The sequence below is a fragment of the Penaeus monodon genome, chromosome 3, assembly GCF_015228065.2.
Source record: "Penaeus monodon isolate SGIC_2016 chromosome 3, NSTDA_Pmon_1, whole genome shotgun sequence".
NCBI lineage: Eukaryota > Metazoa > Arthropoda > Malacostraca > Decapoda > Penaeidae > Penaeus > Penaeus monodon.
Window position 1 is genome coordinate 43,024,970 of NC_051388.1, and position 14,209 is coordinate 43,039,178.

A 14,209-nucleotide genomic window follows, 5' to 3' on the forward strand; every position below is an offset into this window, starting at 1 on the left:
TTTTAAAAAGTAATGTAATTTATGATAACATTCATGCAGTAATGCATGTTTTCTCCATGAACTAAAGTTTTAAAATAGTTATAAATATATACAGCTTCTACATGTCTAAACTACACATGTCTAACAATTCATATGTCAGACAGGTTTGTTGCAACTATTGTAATTTGCATTTGTTTATGTGATCATCAAATTTACTTATTATACTTACTTTTAGAATATAATATTTAGTGCAAATTACTGCTATGATTAGTGGTCCCATATATTGTTCCAATTATTCATGCCTATGTCAAAAACTTAGCTAATATGAGACTTGTGACAGAGGCATAACACTATTATAGGTACCATCCCAGGACCTGTGTAACTGCCCTGGCTACTTTGCCCTCTTGGCTGTCTAAAACAAAAACAATCTTTTAAATCATATGACCCTCATTGTACCTGACCACCATCACATAGAAGGTTGTCAATGGCACACTCATTAATGTCATGACACTGCCGTCCGCTGTCATCCACCATGTAGCCAGGATTACAGATGCATCTGTAGCCTCCCTCTAGGTTCTCACAAGCTCCATTGCGGCAAATAGCAGGGTTCAGGGCACACTCATTTATGTCTGAGTAAGAAATGATGCTTTTCATAATGCAAATATAAATAGAAAAATAAATTTATTTAACAGATATATAAGCAGTTTTTTTATATAAAAAATAATAATTCATCAAAGATGAGTAATGTGCTTACCATGACCCTCGTGTGTGATGCCAAACCCATGAGGGCACAGGCCAAGGAACTCCTGGGAGCCAGGTTGTGGACAGGCTTGGCATGGTGTCCCCCAACCCATTGGCTGACCCAAGATTACTGTACAGCAGCAACAAGCTGATTTTGTGGTGGGCGTTGTAGATGGATTGGAACACTGGCCATCACGATACATGGCATAACAGAAGTCCAGTTTTGTATCTAATGAATGAAAGTGATTTTTCATGTATTACTATTATAAAGGAAAATTGAATTAAGTGAATTGTGACTCCTCACAATGAGTGAAGAACTAAAACATGGAATAAGATCTTGAAGGTTATGCACATTATATTCTACCAACAAGCAATGCTTAAGAAACTTACCAAGGCATGTGACGCCATTAACCCCAAGGGTGAAACCTGGTGGACATTCACACCTGAAACTCCCTTCAGTATTGATACACTGACCATTTTTACAAGGCCCTGAGGTACACTCATCCATGTCTGGAAGATAATAAACACTTTAGCAGAGTAGTTTTATTCCTAGTAATGTAACTCACTTCATCACAATCTCATGGAGCCACAAAAATATTGAGGGAACTTACCAATACAAGTCTTCCCACTAGGAGACAAGGTGTATCCAGCATGACATACACACTTGAAGGACCCATCCATGTTAACACATGAGCCATGATCACACATGCCTGTCTCACCGCATTCATCAACATCAGTGCAGAAGCTACCATCCTTGACGTGTGTGTACCATCATTGCATACACAGCGATAACTGCCATCTAAATCTCACAACGACCAAATAAGCAAATTCTTGGTTTTTCCTCACATTCATCAATGTCTGAAAATTGTGTAGACTATTATTAGTCATAATTTGAAGAAGCCTTCCAAATATTTATTATGATATAGTTTTAAAAGTTATTACAATCAGAAGATTGAGGAATAATAATAGTTTATCTTATACAGTTAGTAAAAATAATATACACTACTAATCCTACTATTTCTCAAGTAAAAAAAAATCCTTACCTATACATGCAAAGCCTGATGAGGATAAAATGTATCCATCATTGCATACACATTTAAAAGATCCATCCATATTTGTGCAGATACCATTTGCACACATGCCTGTTTCACTGCATTCATCATGATCTGTCAAAAAGATTAAGAATGATGAATATCAATAACTCTGACTTTATGATTAAAACTAGAGCAAGCAAAAATATTAACAAATAATAGCATTAACTATATAGATAGCAACTATTCTACATTATAATTATGATTTTTTATTTCATGAAAAAGGTGATAGTGTCATAAGAATATTTGGTAATTTCTGAATTTAATTTCAGCCAAAATACAACATACCAATACAGGTACGTCCATCTGAAGACAGGTCAAAACCAGTAGGACAGTGACATCTGAAGCTGCCTATGGTATTGTAACACCGCCCCCACGACAAGCTCCATCCCGACACTCATCCACATCTGTTAAGAAAACCCATAAATGAAAAATACATATCCAGATATGAAGAGTACCATAAACTACATGCAATTACAACCATAAAAGGGATCAGCTGGATTAAGCCTCACCGACACATCTGTCTGAAGGCTGAACTTGTTAAATCCCTCATAACACTGGCGATGTAGCCACTGGCTGTATCAATGCAATGACCTCCTTCACCCACACTGACCAGGATTTAGAGTGCACTCATCCACAGGAGGCATAAGAGACCTGGCTGCTCACAGAGACATTGGTACAATTCTGTGAATGTAGGAAATGAGGTGTCATGTCTCAAGATAATATTTCAAAAGAGAGTGATTTACATTTAGATAAAAAGGGGCTGTATTGTGGAAAGATATGGATATATATGTGATTACAAAAATTAACTAATACTATCAATATTCCCTTTAAGCTTTATAATAGGTAGTCAGTCATAATACTAGCAATCAGAATAATAAAGGAATAAAAACAACTATAATTGTCAACAATCAAAATAACATTTGTAATTCGTCCTAATCACTACATAATAAGTCTTACCTTCTCCAGGCATAGGACAAGTGCACGCAGTCATTGCGCCCTTCACCCCAAGCCTTCCCCATATTCTTGCTGCAACAGCAAGCATGACGCGTAAGGGGTATGGCTAGTGGCTTTCTGCACCGATTATTGCTATTGATTTCCGTGTAGCAAAATCCTTGGCGTGCATCTATGTATATACAGGGATATATTATAAGTATGCTTGGATTTTAATTAACATTTAATTAACTATACTTCTCTAGAAGATACAAAAACAAAATGATGTTGATATAAGGGATTTACAAACTGGATAGTACTATCCTACAAATACTTTTCAATTTTTTTTTTTTTAGCTGAATAATAGATGTCAAAAAGATATTTACAAATGCCCTTCTATAAACATTCTCTATGTATCAGAGATTATGTTCAAATCTAATATTGTTTATATTAAGATACCTCAGAGAGAGTTGTTTACCAAGTTTTAACTTACCATTTTAACAAAACAAAATCTTGGCTAGGTATGTGATGAAGAAAATATGATAAAAATCCATTACTGATAATCCTTTTCAAAATAATAAACATTCTCATATATTAGGGTTAGGGTCAATCATCAGGGTTATAATCATGGCAAAAATTATGCATCTTCTCTGCATAGTAAATAGCTTTTGCAAAAGTTGACTGACACTAAACTTATGAGGTAATATAACAATAAAAACAAAAAACAGAAGAAGTTAGTTTTTATAAATTTTCATGATATTAGAGAATAATCTTTATTACAAATACTTTCAATAACTCACTTCTGAAACAAGGTAACTTACCAATACCCTTTTTTACGATCTTGACTAGGAATGAAGCCTGTATTGCAGCTGCAATAGAAACTCCCATCTGTATTAACACACTTTACCATTCTCACACTGGTCTCCTTCAGCACATTCATCTCGGTCTTCACAAGCATTGGTCTCTGGGTTTTCTTGCCTGTCCTTCTGGACACTCACAAGTAAATGACCCTATGCTGTTGACACAAATACCTCCTTCACACAACCTGGAATGGCCTCACATTCATCTATGTCTGTGAGGTTAAAAGAAAAGAAAATAATTATTTAAATTTCAAAAGACTTTAAAAGTTAAAGTTAAACAAAACATAAATTTGACTCCGTTTGTAAACTGCATGAGAATGATTTATCTTAGTGTCTATTGCAATTATGTTCTATTCACATACACATTTGTCATTAATTTCTCTTAACATCCATTGCAGATTAGTCTAATCATGTACATACTTATTTACTTGAATATTAAGTTTTTACCACAATCTGAAATTCCCAACACATAATTTTTTGGAACTAATGTCAAGAAATACTATAAAATTCATAACACCATGGTATTATCAAACCACTCACCAACACAGTCTCCACTGTATATGTTTTCAGGAAACCCTTATTACAATCAAGTCTTGATGGGCAGTGTTCACAGGGGTGGCCCCATGCTATGCCTATTGTAGCACAGCACAACTGCTTGGTACAAACAACTCCAGGCAGCTGTCCCTGGGACATGTCATGTTGAACTTTGGTAAGCATGGGCCAGTACGGTAATCTGGAAAATGTAACTTTGATGCATTCATTCTTATTTGATCAAGCTTTAAAGGCATGAAGAAAGAAAACAATAAAATGCAAAATGAATCTTCAGTAAATCTGTAATTTAAGGACTTATATCTTTATGAGCAAAATCAGGTAAGTATCATGGCTCCCTGCTTCACATCTACGACCATAAATCCGTAAACACAGGCACAACGATCTGGGCCCACACACTTTCCACCATTAAGGCATGGTTCATGACACACAGCTGTGAAATATAGAATTTTTTTTATCAAACTGTTTACTACCCAATTTAAGTTGCATCTCAAGGGGAAATACCTATTTCTTGAAATGTATATTATAAACAAAACTCTTATGCTGGGAATTTTAAAAGAAGAGAGTGTGACAAATTAGTGTTTGCTATGTATTGTCCATCTGGGAAAGTTGCAAGGCATTGTGGCTATATTATAAAGAATTATTAATACACCATCCTGGGCACAGTAACTGTACCAGCTTATTGTGTGCACAGCTGAAAAGTATTATATGTGATATTATTCAGCTAAACTGATTTAGTAAAGATTATTCCCTTAAAATCAATACTCACTGCTCATATCAATATCAGGAGAGACATGTCAATGCTTAATATATCAGAGTAGTGGTCATATTAAAATACATATTTGCAAAGACAGAATTTGAAAACTATGGAACAACAATGGATATGCCAGCTCTGACACATACATCATTGCAAGTTACAAGTTACAGAGCACACACAGCATCCAGGTACAGCAAGCATCTAAGAGGAAAATTAGATTAGACTACAATAATTATGGTAGAAAGATTAAATTGTCAGTCTGATTATTGGGATATCTAGCAAGTATGCACTGTTGTACAAGTAAATTTACTCATGGTGCTTGATTATAATGACATCCCTTAAAAAAAGTATAATCGATAGTGTTTTATAATCTAAACACGTTTTTTTTTTTTTTTTGTATATAGAATGCATGCACAAAAAGCACATACACATACATATAAACATACAATGATGCGCATGTCTGTAAAGACATGCACACACACACACACACATACACACACACACTCACACCACACACACACAACACACATCACACCACACCACACACACACACACACACACACACCACACACACACACACACACCACACACACACACACACACCACACACACACACACACACACACACACACACACCACACACACACACACCCAAAAATACACACACACACACTTGCATATGCACATATGAGACTAGTTGCTTTTTATAATTATCTATAACCTTAAATATTTATTAGTTTTCCCTCTCCCTATATACTAGCACATCTCATGAACATTCAAAACCTTCCTTCATTTCCTGCAATTTTGCTTCATAGATTTTGTACCAATACCATTTTTTTTTTACTGCAGATTTCTAATATAAATTTCTGATTCTTCAGCAACACTATTTCTTTTAATCATGACAGTTTTATGAGTGGACGGTTTATATAGCTCCATTAATTTTGTTCAATTCCTATTTTGGTTACATCTCTTTCCATCTATGGCTTTCAGTGATGGTCTACTATGCTTTATAATAGCATCACAGACCACTACTGAAATTCATCCGTTTTACTTAAAAGATCATAAAATAATGCAAATTGTTAATTTACATGCAGTAATGATAATATCTGATATCACTCTGGCACTGTTTAATAAAAAAAAAAGGGAAAAAAAATCCAGGAAAATTTCTCTTATTTTTATATACTGTGTAATTAATACCTAGTACATAATGAAACTATCCTGTCCACAAATGAATGGACTTGGAAAAAATATGAAAGAATCTCTTTATGCAGGGAATACCATACAAAAATACTCAAAACTGTGTGTACTGATACACAAACACACCAAGTTAGGATGGGTCTCTGATAGATGAAACAATAACAAATCTTTATTACTGTACTGACTTTTAACATAAGAATATCTTAAAAAAGAAGAAAGAAAAAGGATCCAGTAGATATAGGTTATACAGAAGTCTAAAGCCCCATAAAAGAAGAATTAAGAAAAAGTAGAGTATCTAAAATATTATCACCTCTTTTCTTTATTAACAGTTATTTGATAACCATTTTGCCCATCTTGTTTGGTTCAACTCAGAGGAGATTTATTAGTATTATGACTATAATGTAAGTTCTGGCTTGGACCATTAAGACATACAGGAAGTAGATGAGTTAATGTCTGGAGTTACAGTAGATTCCCCTCACTACATGCAGATTTACTTAAACTTTAATTAAAAGTGTAAGATTTAAATTGACACAAGAAGACACATCAGTTCAAGGACAAAAGCCAGTCAACTTAGTCAAAGATAAACTGATCATGTAAATAATATCTGAGCTAGAAACTGTATGGCAATCATGTATACTACAAGAGTATATCAACAACAATAAACACTAAAATAAGAGCAGCTGGCACAATCATACCAAGGCAAGGACAACAGCATAAAAATATACTATACTAATTTCAGTACCTGCAAATGAACCATTACCTAGACACTGGAGAAAATCCAGTACCATTTTTTTTTTTTTTTGCCAAGGACCTAAGATCTACTAGACTTCTTTGCAATTACTATGAAAACATAACAACCAGATATAGTATACTAAAGTTTTAGAATCGGTCTGTATTTCTTTTACAAAGAAACCTTTCTTAGCTTTTTTTTAGCTATTGAAATTGCTTTTTGTACCCTTAAGTAGTCAGAGTAAACAAGAAATTTGCATATATAAAAGGTTTAAATGAACTTTTTAATATGAACACTGTACACATGACATACTATGTCTATGGAACCAGTCAATGATGTTCTTGAACAACTAAACAGAAGCAACTGCATCATCAATCACAATCTCAATAACAATATATAAGGTAAAAAAAGAAAGTAATGGGAAGTGTGGTACCTCAACATTAACTATACTAGTTATGCTCTGATCGAGCAAAGGCGGTAGGAAACATGACATACTATGTGGATTTCACTGGTTCTTTAAGTTCTGTAAGAAGACTTAGCTTCTGGTAATGCAATACAATTAATAATTTCAATTGATTAGCCCAAGTCAAGCTTTGCTGATAAAAATGGTTTTGAGTCTTAATAATTTGCAACACAAAATTGGAAGATTGCTACAGCAAATGAAAAGCACTACAAGGTTAGTGTCTATTTTTCTAGCCTGCTTTTATCTGTTGCCATGAAACTAAGAGAGACCAGTCTCAAAATTATAAAAGTAAAAATGGTTGCAGTTAAAGACTTTAAGTCACAGTCATGGCAGATGTACACTAATAAGAATCTTTTAGACTGAGCTGGGTTAATGCTGAAGTAATGAAAATAATACACCATAACAAAATAACGCAGACGTCAACAAAAGCAAAGAACCAAAGTAGACAGAATCAAGACTATAAATATCAGAATAGCAGTGTTTTAACTATAATAGGAGCATATGTGAATGCACTAGCAATGGTACAGATAGTACTCACGCTGAGCACAATGGTCACCAGTGAGCCTGGCCGACACACACACCGGGTCCCCTGGCAAGTACCTCCATTGAGGCATCTTTTTCTGGCATCCTAAACCTCCTGCAACAGATCCTATAGTTGCTAACAACTTTTCTAATACACAATTTATCCTGATATGATAATTTTTTTCTATAGTTCAAGGATCTTTTTTTACTTTTCTACTGCTACAGTTTTTAACTTATCGCATTATTACAGTTTTTAACTTATCCTATCATTAGAGTTCACAACTAATTTCCAGCAAAATTTAAAAATCACATCTATGTTAATAACTGATTTCAATCTTTGTAATATTAATATTAACTTAAATATGCATTAGTAACACTCATATTCTGAACCTGGAAATATTTAACAATAAACTATCTTTCCCATCAAATTCTCCTCTATTTGTATATAGCTTATAGGAGAGAGAGAAAAAAAAAACAAGTTAATAGTTAAAAGGAGCAAAATAGTACTGTGAACAATTGCCTTTCCTAGTGATTTTAATGAACCAGTAAGCAGTAATCTAAAAGACATACAGCCTCCTTAACTAAGAAGGCATCAAATATAGTTAACAAAAAAATTTTACATATCAATACACACACACACACACACACACACCCACACACCACACACACACACACACAACACAACACACACACACACACATGCACACACATACAAACAAACACACATATATGAATATATTTACATATATGTACATAAATATATATATAAATATATATATATATATAATATATATTAATATCTTATTTATTTATTATATATATATATTAGAAATTATATATTATAATATAAATTATATATACACATACATTATAAATATATTGTAATATTTTAAACATCTCATATATTACCATTTACACCACACACAAAAAAACACCACACACCAAAAAAAAAAAAAAAAAAAAAAAAATTTTATATATATATTATAATATAATTATATATATTATATATTTATTTTTATATATAATAATAATATATATTTTATATATATAAAATAAAATATATATATTATATATATATATATATATATTTATAAATTTTATATTTTATATATATATATTTTTATATATATTTTTATAAATAAAATAAAAATTATATATATTATAATTTAACTTATACTAGCGTCATCATCATCATTAGCTTGAATCAATCCTTGCAGGCATGGGCCCCTTTCCCAAATCTTTTCCAACTTTGTCTGTCTTGCTTTTTTGTCTCCTCTTGGCCCCCAATTTCTTTTTTTTTTCGTCTGCCTCTTGTCTTTGGGTCTGGCACGGGCCTCTTTATGTTATTTATGCTCGCTTTTTATTTTTTTTTGTCACGTTGTCCTCTCTGAGAAAATGCCCTGCCCTATATATATCCTATACATATTTTTTATATATATATTATAATATATATATATATAAAATATTTTATATATTATAAAAATAAAATTAATAATTATAAAAATTATATATAATATATATATTATATATATATAATATATATATATATATCATAATAATAAATATATTTAATTCAATATATTTTCTTTTTTTTAACAAAGGTTCATGTTGAGCCGCCGGGTCACGCAGATACTTAATTGTATTTTTTTCAGGGGTTTTTTGTGATGCTCTTTTAGGAGAGTGGGAGGGTCCCCCCGTTCCTTTCCCAGAGTGCCGGGGTACCTTTTTTGGGAATCATTCTGATCTATTTATTGGGCTTGGGACCAGCATGACTTTGGGGTGGTTTGGCCCCCATGGCTGGCGGGAAAGAGGTGAATTCTTGCCCAAAGGGGAAAAACCGGCGGGCGGTCTCAACCCCCGAAATTTAGATTCCATCGTGCAGTCTTGGTCCCCACGCTCTAACTATTCGGCCACCTTGTGGTCCTTTCAATTTTCCCCCTATATTGTTAAATATACTTATTACCCCATATGATATATATCTACATAATAAAATATACATATAACACAAATAACATACAAAATATATACACAATAATTTAAAAACACAATAACCTTTTACATAATTATAATATATATTAATTTTATATATATAAAATATTATATATATATAATAATACTAACATATATATAATAATATTAAAATTCATTAAATATATATATATATTATTATAATAATATATAAAAAATATATAAATACATATACTTTTCATATAAATTTTAAAAATAATTACTTAATTAAAATTTACTTTAAAAATACATTATATACACATGATAATTCAAATATATACATAGATTAAAATATACAATATATATTATATAATATATAATCCAAAAAAAATTTAAAAAAAAAAAAAAAAAACAAAAAACCCAAAAAACACCAACCCACACACACACCCACCACACACACACACACACAACAACACCACACACCACACAAAAAAAAAAAATTATATATAAATATTATATATAAATTATTATATATTATATAAAATATATATAATATAAAAATATTATATATATTAAATATTATTAAAAAAAAATAAAATATATATATATAATTTACAAACCCTATATTATATATACATATTTTATAAATATCTATTATTGTTATCTCTATCTTTATTACTAAATTTTTTAATATATATATTATTATTATATATATATATATATTATTATTAATTATATTTCATACATAACACCACAACCTAAACAATTAATACATATTTTTCATAACCCCAAAAATTATACATATAATTAAATATATTTTACATTTCTATCTAAAAAAAATTCTTTATTCCTCTTTTCCCCTTTTTAAAATTTTATAATATATTTATAAATATTAATTATATATATATAATAGGGAAAAAAATTTTTATATATACTACCAAACATATCAAAATTTCATTCATAATATTTATTTAATAATATTATTTTAAAATATCATAATAAAAAAAAAAAAAAAAAAAAAAAATTTTAATATAATACACATAAATTAATAATACAAAAAAAATATATTATTATCTTTTTTTATATTTTAAAAATATATATATATATATATATATTTTATTATATAAAATAATATGTAATATATAATAATATATAATATTTATAAAATATATATATTTTATATAAAAAAAAAAAAAAAAAAAAAAATTTTTATATATATATCATATATATTAATATCAAAAATTTTTTTACAACACAATTAAGATATTTTTTTATACTTTTTTCATTAATAGAATTGGTTATAAATATATAAATATAAATATATATATTAATTTTATATATAAAATAATATATTATATAAATACATAACATATACAAAAACATTAAAATTATTTCTTTTTTTTTGTTTGTTTGGGGGTTTTTTTTTTTTTTTTTTTTTTTTTTTTTTTTTTAAAATTTTATTTTATTTTTTTTTTGTGGGTGTGTGTGTGTGTTTTGTGTGGAGAGTTTGTGGTGTGTGTTGTTTTTTGTGTGTGTGTGTGTGTTAGTTTAAAAATTTGTTGTTGTTTGTTTTTTATTTTGGGTTTTGTGTGTTGTGTGGGGGTGGTGTGTGTGTGTGTGGGGTTTGTGTGTGTTGGGGGGTGTGTTTTTGGGGTGTTGGTTGTTTGGGTTGTGTGTGTGTATTTTTTTTTTTTTTTTTTTTTTTTTTTTTTTTTTTTTTTTTGTTGATAAAAATAACAAAATATATTTTTATATTTTAAATATTATAAAAAAATATTTATATAATATTTAAAATTAATGTGTTTTAAAAATGTAAAAAAAAAAAAAATTAAAACCAACAAAAAAAAAAAAAAAAAAACACACACAACACAAAACACCACAACACAACACACACATACACAAAAACAAAACCCCCCAAACACCCCACACACACCCCCACACACACACCCCACCACACACACACACCCCACCCTACACACAACATAAATATTATTTTTTATGTTGATGTATGGTTTTTTGTATTATGGTGTATTTAATATATATATATTTATATATAATATTATATATATTATAATTTATATTATTTTTTTTTTTTTTTTTTTTTTTTTTTTTTTTGACTTTTTTTCCACTAAAAAGACATTGGAAGTTATTTGGGAATACCACCCCTTGCCCGATTGATTCCTAATCACCGCGGTTCGGCGCGCTGACCTTTTTTTCCAGCGAGACCTTCCCCAAAACCCCTGCGTTTGACTTTCAAGGCGTTAAAGTTTTTCATACGTGGGTCGGGCTCGACCCGCAGTCGGAACACAGCGCTCTAACCAAAGCACACACAAAACACACACACACACCACAACACACACCACACACACACACCACCACACACACCACACACACACACACAACAAAAAATTTTTATATATATATAAAATAAAATATAAATTTTATTTTATATTATTATATATTATATATTTTTTTATATAATATAAAATACTCATCATTACATACCTTATACACCCATCATATATATATAATATATTTTATATATATATATATATTATATAATATATTATATATTTTATATTATAATATATATATTGTGTGTGGGGTTGGGGTTTTGTGTGTGGTGTGTGTTGTGTGTGGTTTGTGTGTGTTTTTTTTGGTGTGTGTTTGTTTTTGTTTTTTTATATATATTATATAATATTTTATTGATATTATAATATATTAATATAATTTTTATTATATATAATTAATCTTTTTTTTATTATTAATTTTAAAATATTTATAATAATTTTTTATATATTATATATATTATATATTATATAAATTATATAAAAAATATATAACCTATATATAATTTAAATATATTAAAAAATATTATATTATATTATAATTATCTATATTTTATAAAAAAAATAAAATTTTAAAAATTTTTTTTTTTAAAATTAAATTTTAAAAAATTTATATATATAGTTGTGTTTTTGTTTTTTTGGTTGTGGGGGGTTGGGTGTTTGGTTTTTGGGGTTAATTTTTTGTTTGCATATTATTTTATTTTTTTGATTGTTTTGCAAAAATTCTTGTTAAAAAAACGTTTTCCCCAAATGTTAAAAGAAAAACTATGGGATTTAAATTTTTTGGTATATATAGTATTTTAGTTACCTTTAAAAATTTTTTTTTTGTTTAAATTTTTTACAAAGAAAAAGCAAAAGATTTTTTTTACAAAGTTTTTTAAAAACAAAAAGAAAAAAAAAAAGGGAAAAAAAATTAAAAAAAATTTTTTTTTTTTTTTTTTTTTTAAAAAAAAAAAAAAAAAAAATATACACTATATATATATATATATATATATATATATATATATATATATATATATATATATATGATGTATATATATGTATATATCATCATTATCATCAAGGGGCTAACGCCGACAGGGGCGCATGGCTGCATCCACCCTTTGCTCCCAGCTTGAGGGTCCCTCATGGCGAGTCTCTAGGCAGGCCCTCGGCCCAATATCTAGTTTCTCGTGATGGGTCTTGTCGAGTTGCCCTAGCCATGACCTCCTGGGTCATCCCACGGGCCTTCTCCACTCAAAATTGTCTCACAAAGAGACAACCTGATGGGCAGGGTCATCCACAGGGAAGCGAGAGTTGGCGTTCCCGGATTATGCAAGTAACAGGTCCCATGCCAGTCTCACGGTGTAGCCGTCGGTTGGACACATGGTCCTGCTTACTGTACCCCATGATCCAGCGAAGAGACTTGTTACAAGTCATCAAGACGAGACTCCAAGGCACTAGATAGTGTCCAGGTTTCGCTTCCATAGAGCAAAACTGGCAGTATCCAGGCCTTGAAGACATGTAGCTTGGTCCTTCTGCATAGGTACCGACATCTCCAAATGCTCTTGTTAATCGAGTTCATGGCTCTTGTTGCCAGACCAATCCCTATGCTGACTTCTTGGTCTGACAGCCCAGAGATATGGACTACGCTACTAAGTTATGTAAAGCTCTCTGTGACTTCAACGTCCTCACCACAAGCATCGATCGACTGAACGGGTTTCCCTAACCAGGATTGTCTCGCAAAGAGACAACCTGATGGGCAGGGTCATCCACAAGGAAGCGAGCTAGGTGCCCATATAGCCTGAGTTGAAAATCCCGTTTTATGCAAGTAACAGGTCCCATGCCAGTCTCATGGTGTAGCCGTTGGTTGGACACATTGTCCTGCTAACTGTATCCCATGATCCAGCGAAGAGACTTGTTACAAAAGGCATCAAGACAGACTCCAAGGCACTAGATAGTGTCCGGTTTCGCTTCCATAGAGCAAACTGGCAGCATCAGAGGCCTTGAAGACATGTAGCTTGGTCCTTTTGCAGAGATACCGACAGAGATATCTCCAAATACTCTTGTTTAATGGCCTTGAGAGTTTCATGGCTCCGTTCACCATCCGCGC

The 14,209-nt window shown here is 30.6% G+C and overlaps 1 protein-coding gene and 1 long non-coding RNA gene across 2 annotated transcripts in view; both read right to left on the minus strand.

Annotated features, from left to right (window-relative positions):
- Positions 1-14,209, minus strand: part of LOC119586368 (fibrillin-1-like) — a gene marked incomplete in the record, with an annotated part of 169,257 nt that overhangs the window by 46,409 nt on the left and 108,639 nt on the right.
- On the minus strand, positions 1,531-2,181 carry LOC119594978. The gene is made up of 3 exons (XR_005230668.1): positions 2,100-2,181; positions 1,764-1,886; positions 1,531-1,578 (listed from the first exon to the last, which is right to left on the minus strand). It is a non-coding gene; the product is annotated as an uncharacterized LOC119594978 (long non-coding RNA).